A 7,217-nucleotide genomic window follows, 5' to 3' on the forward strand; every position below is an offset into this window, starting at 1 on the left:
GGAGAGGTTGTTTAAGCTAAAGTAGTGGGAGATATGAAGTTATTCATAAGAGATAGATACATTTTGCTTGAAAATGTTTATTACATTCCTTCTATGAAAAGGAATTTAATATCTGTCTCATGTTTGCTAGAACAAAAGTACAAAGTTTCTTTTGAAAATAATGAAGTATTCATTACTTCAAAAGATACCAAAATTTGGTCTACAAAACTAGAAAATAACTTGTACATGTTAAAACCAACTGAGGCAAAAGTCATCTTGAACATAGAGATGTTTAAACCAGCTAAAACTCAAAATAAGAAACGACAAATTTCTTTGGTACTGGAGACTCGGTCACATAAATCTCAACAGGATTAAGAGATTAGTTAAGAATCTCAACAAAATGAAAGAGTTTGATGCTTGTTGGAAATTCAAAATTTCTATAGAAAATAGTTTCTGCTAAGACCCTCTACATTTCCCTTCACAATTAACTTAAATTTTGAGTTCCACCACTCAAATCCAAGACTGAGAATAGTAGAGAAGACACTCTTAATGGTCTACTACTGATTTGAAGATCAAATTCGTGGAGTGCAGCTCGAATTTGGAGGATTCTTCAAAGGTATATATTCTGGAAACCCTTCTATCTTGAAAATCAGTTTTGCATGCTTTTAGAACTCAAATTAAGTGTAATTAGAGTGGTTATTTATTCCAATTGCTTCCGTTGTATGCTTTTTTATTCCATCACTACATTGGTGTATTCCATGAGTCTATAGACTTGGCCGACAGGCCTGGGGAATCTTGAAATTTCATTGTGATGGGAATAGATTATTACAATTGTTGGTCTTCAACGAAGAATTCCTAGTAAGTGTGAGTCATTAGCTCGCGTTGACAACGCTCCTGCCCTTTGTACACACCACCCGTCGCTCCTATCGATTGAATGGTTTGATGAAGTGTTCAGATCGTGACAACGTGGATGGTTCACTGTCCACGACATCGTGAGAAGTCCACTGTGCAAGTAGATAATGTTCAAATAATAACTTAAATGGTTTGTGATATACGGATAAGGTTGGGTGTACCTTATCTTGATGACACTACGGATACAACCCACTTTGTAATCATTACAAATGATATGATCCAAATCGTTTAAGTGAAGACATACAAGTAGAGGTATCCTATACAAAGAGTTTGTATAAGACTGAACCATGAAATATTAAATCTCTCTTTGTAACACCATTGGCTAAAGAAATTGATATTTTATAGGATGATCATGTGTAACTCGATCTCAATCTTAAGTGAGTTATGGACTCCTATCTATAAAGATAGTCTTTTGATTTGTGTGGGTGAGAGTGGCTCTGCCCACTCAATAAGTCTACCATTTGGGGGACTTATCCAAGTAGGGAGCTGGCAACATAGCTATACAAGATGAAACTCACTCATTCCCGCTTTTAAGGTAAGTAGATGAATTGCTTCCTTAAGTGTTGACTCCAAGTCTTGAACAATGAGGCCCTCTCTCTCATTGGCGTGAGAGGGATTTTGTTTATGATATGACCATAAACAAATTGTTCATTAGATGATTAATGAGACGTAAGGAGTAAGAGGTAATTATAGGGATAAAACCGTAATTTGACCTAGCTGTAATTATAAGCAATTCATGAAGGATCGACTTACTTGTAATGGTTATATCCATAGACATAAAGAAAAAATTTACAGTGCGAACCGTGTAGTTGTGGGTCTTTAATAGAGCGACTCACAGTTAATGAATGTTGATTAATATAATTAAAAAATTTAATTAATTAATCTCATATCATTGGAACTTCTAATTTGTAAATCCATTAGGTTCCCTTACTAGTTTACTAAGGGTAAAACAAGGATCAAATAATTTTGGAAGCATTTAAATATTCAAATTAGGGAATTTACATTAATTGTATAAGATACAATTAATATAATGTATGTAGATACATTATATTATAAAGTTAATTTTAAATAAGATGTTGGGTTTTATGTCCTAAAACTTGCCGTTTGTAAAAGTTAAACATATTCTATAGACAATAAATTTATTATTAATTCTATAAATTGCATACGTAAAGTCTAAATCCAATAAACTAAGATCTATGGCTATTATATGAATACTTGAACTTTATGTAGAGACATAGAGATGGATCAAGTTCGACTAAAAGCTAAAATGATCCATAGTATAGGATTAAGATTGGGTACCTTATTCTGGTAACACTATTGGATGCGGCCTACTCTGTAGCTGTTACAAGTTGTCGTAAGGATACTACAAACGAAGTAATCTTGATTCGTTCATGTAGGGACATGAGGACTGAGGGCGTCCTATGCAATGAGTTTGCATAAGATCAAACCAAAAATAAGCCACTATTACTTTATAACGCTATTTACTATTTAAGACTGACTATTTCACTTAGATAACCTAGGTAACTCGATCTTAATCTTAAGCTAACTAATAACTCCTATTTATTCAGGATTATTCTTAGATTTGCATGGGTGAGGTTTGGCTCAATAGTGTCGGCTCAATAAACCTTCCATTTCATGGGTAAGACCGGGTAGATAGCTGAGGACATAGGGTGCAAGACGGAATTGACGCCTACCTGATTTAGGGATAGGAGAAAAGTTGTTCTCTTAAGTACTGAATCCAGGTCTTGAACAAGGAGCCCCACCCTCTCGCTAGCACGAGAGGGATCTAGTTTAGTGATTGGGTCATAAACCAATTGTCCATTAAAGGATCAGTTAGAACTTAAGGAATAAGACGTAATATCGAGAGTAAACAGCACATAGACCCAGTCGGTATTATGAACAACCTGTGAAGGGTCGGCTTACTGGTAATGGTTAAATCATGTGGACACAAATATATCTACAGTGAGGAAAGTGCAACTATCGAGCTATAGTGATGTGACTCGATAGTTAACGAATACTTATTAATTCGGTCTACTAGCTCGTAAAACATAAACACCATGAATTATTAAATTGACTAAATTTGGAATAATATCAATTTGAATTGTTCAAATTGAAATTAGGGTTTGTTTAATTATATACGATATAATTAAAGTTTAATTTGTTGAAATTAAACAAAACTGGAGAGTTATAATATTTAAATATTGATTTAAATATTAATTACATGAATAAAATTCATGTTGAAAATTAGATGTGTGATTAATTTAATATTTGATATTAAATTAATTAATTAATTAAATGTGTTTAATTAATTATAAATTCAAATTAAATCCAATTTTAATTCAATTTGAGAAATTGGATTTTGATTTAATCAAATTGTGAATTGATTAAATCAGGTTTTAATTAATTAAAAAAAAAAATTGGTAATTTGAAATTAAATGAAAAAATAACAAAGTGGGTTTTTCCCATTTTCACCTCCAATCATGAGGTGTTTTTCATGCACAATCACACCAAATTTCCACTTCAATTGTTGGAGCTGCTGGCATTGAAGTTTCAGAGATTGCCGGCATGTTGCTTAGTAATAAAACGCCTCCATTTCTCTAAGATGATGTAATTTTGACAGAGATTGAAATTTCTGGTTCATCTTCTTCTTCCTCTTCAAACCCACAAAAACACTTACCAAATTCACTCAAATCTGAGTACCACCATTCAAATTCAAGGCTGGGAATAGTAGAGAAGACCTCTTGGTGGTTCACGGACTAATTTGGAGCTGAACTGGAGTGAAGAGCGGCTTGGATTTGAAGATTTCATCAAGAAAGGTATGTTACTTGAAACCCACTTGAATATGCATGCTTTAGAACTCAAATTAAATGTAATTAGAGTGCTTATTGATTCTGTTTATTTCCGTTGCATGTTTGTGTATTTCATCATAAGATTCAAAATTAAACTATATAATATGATAGAATTAATATTTGAATAAAATTCAAATATTAAATAGATATAAATTGGATATAAAAACTATAGATTAAAATTAATATGAAGGAAATTCATATTAAAATTATAGGTTATGTAAGAGGTGTATATTTGAATGTGATTCAAATATATTAATTAAATATTATATATTTAACTATATTCTATTATTAAATAATTAAATTAAATTAAAATTTTAATTTAATTTAATTATTAATTAAATTATAACTCCGCTGCGGCTGCAGAGGAGTGGTGTACGTGTAAGAGGGAATTATTCTCCCTCTCACATCTCTCTCCTATAATTATAGTATAGATTGTCGGCATTATCTATGAAATTGAGAAATTTCATGTACAGGATAACTCTAAAAAATCTCTCTCTCAAAGGTTACAGAGAAAAACCATCTTCTGTAAAGTCTTTCCCTTTCTTTCAAAAGAAAAGGATCGCACCATCCTATTTCTGGTTAGAGAATAGTAGGGAAGTCCTAAAGTAACGTCCTTTGGGTGCTTGAAGTTATTGTCAAAAAAGAGAGAATTTGCTATAGAAATTTTTTTCTCTATAATTTTAAGTTCAAAAAGTAGGCTTAATTTACTGTTTCTTTCTGTAAAATTTCAATAGTCTTAAACAATAGTATGACGTTCGCATGCTTCACTTGAGATTCAATCCCTTAAGTATTATCACATTACCTGTAGATGCCACCAAAGTAAAATTAAAAGTCCGTCATTCTCTCTCCCTTATATTATATTTTGTTGTAGCCATTTTTTAACATTATCCAATCAGTAGATAAGATATACAAAAATAAGCTTAAATTTTATGAACATATTAGATGTCAACGTATTTGTGATATTTAATTTAATTTCCCACCTCATCACCAAATTTAAAAGTCTAAGATATGGAAGTCTTCCCTTGTAAATGTCAAAGGGTGCAATAAAAAAAATGAATGGGTTGCACATTGCCAAAGCATGGCTAATGGATGACATAAATACCCACATTGGGGCATCCATCTAAAGTTTGTTGTATTATTGATTGAAGTAAATGATTTTCTACCCAATTTTCAAACATTTTAAATAGATGGGTGTATTTTCGTTTATTTTAGTTTTGATTTCGTTTTCAATGTATCATTTTTTTTTTTTTTTTTTTCGTACAAGATTGAGGAAGAAAGAAAATAGGACAAGTAAGAAGAAAAACGAGCCCTCTGAAACATTATTTGCAATCATGGTGGGTGGTCTTCTAACCTTATTCTAATGGAGTTTTGTTGTTCGAGCATGATTAACAAAGTGTGAGCTCTGGTGTTGCAGCTTCTTGAAGCAAAATAGAATCTCGAATGCATCGAGTTGAAAGTAAGTTTGAATGTTATCAACAATAAGTTCGAATGCATTATTAAAATCATACATTCCTATAAGAAGTTTTCAAAAAATATTAACGAATATGCTTCAATATCTATATAGGAGGAATTCATGTTACAAGAGTCGAAACAATACCACCTAGAAGGATCAGAACCTTTACGAGTTCTGCTGTGTACAATACCATCTGAATGGATGCATTTAATTTGAAAGTTATTGTGTCAATCCAAGCCTAATAAAATGGATAAAATATTAATTATCATTTGAAAGATCAATAAATCGATCTTCCACTCCTATCATGATTGAACTAAAAAAAGATACGTTTTTATATTATTAATGCTATAAAAAAAAGAAGAAAAAAAAAAGAGCAATAGACTCTAATTATCATTTTCTATGGTTTATTAGATTTGGGCCAACTACTATACGACTTTAACTCTTGTTTTGTCAAGTTTTTCTGGCAATTAACGCTTGTTATTATTATTATCATCATTATTATTATTATCATTTTCTTCAAAATAAGTTAATTGTTCTTCGTCGTACAAGTTGAATTCTTAATTGATTGGTTCGGATTTTCTCTATAAGACAAATTTTAGTTATGGTTTTATTTTTAATATTCTTTAATATAACAAATGTGAGAGTTAGAATTTCAACCTTGTGAAAAGAGCAAATGTTTTAACTATTAAGATAGGCTTAGATTGCTACTATTATTATAAATATGTTAAATTAGGTATAATATAGATGTTCATTAATCATGTATCACTTATCCATTACTCCATTTGTCTATATCTCAAGATTACACACTATTAGTGTCATGTAATCCATCTCGTACATGTCAAATTGTAGTGACATTTGGTGGGTTTTGAAAGATACATGTATTGGTGATCAATCTAAAAAGATTGGAGAAAGTGGAGAAATTCATTGTTTTATTTATTTTATTATTATTTATATTATATTCATTTTAATATTATATTTTATTGATATCTGTATTTCCGTTTGTGTTCCTCAAGTTTACAATTACTATGTTTTTATATCTAGTGTATTCTAAGTTGGTGAATAAATATCTACAATATAGTTTAAAAAAAATTTAACCAATATTCTAATATTTTTACAGAAATGTAAATTACATTTGTAACCTTACCATTGCAGCACCAAATGCGGTGCAATTTTAATTTATCAAAAAAAGTATTCAACACATGAAAAATCGACAAATTTGTTGGCAAAGCCTACAACATAAACCATATATATGTATACACACTGTTGCAGACTATCAATGAAATTTAAAAAATAATGTTAAAAGTAAACTTAATTCAACAATGATAATCATGCATTTTTTATTTTGAAGTTGAAGATTCGATCTCTCATCTCTGCGGTTGTTATACTAAAACAAGGTCAAATAATTATATAGTAAAAAGAAAAAAATATATAGATAATTAAGACAACAAGAAAAAAAAAATGAAAAACAAATTGACAGGCACTGGACCCCAAAAAACTAATTTTTTAGTAGTAAGATAGTTTCTGGTATGAAGATTGAACTCCGACCTCTAGCAAGCTCATTTTGGCAAACAAAATAAAGTTAAATAAAGACGAAAAAAAGATATATTAGCCAGAATGAGTATAACTCAACTAATATCAAACATGTACTATCAATCTCAAGATCAGAGGTTCAATTCTCCATACCAAATTATATATATATATCTTAAAAGATTATGTATTTTAATTTCGCTTATAATATTTTTTTTAAGAAAAATCAAGGCATTATAATTTCAACTCCATGTTAAATTGAAAAAACGCATTTCAAATTTGTTACTCAATATGCCATGTCATTTTTCCGTTAATTAATTTAAAGACCATTTAGAAGCTTTTTCCGAACCTTAGAGATTAGAGTGTTTATTTTTAAACTTCAGACACCAAATAGACACGCATAATCTCTAACCTCAATATCAAAAATATATTTTGCCTCTAATTTCATGACGTACAATTAAATTTGAAAATAATTCATCTAAAAAATGAAGGAATGT

Source organism: Benincasa hispida, chromosome 9 (assembly GCF_027475165.1).
Source record: "Benincasa hispida cultivar pf3 chromosome 9, pf3_genome.v1.1, whole genome shotgun sequence".
NCBI lineage: Eukaryota > Viridiplantae > Streptophyta > Magnoliopsida > Cucurbitales > Cucurbitaceae > Benincasa > Benincasa hispida.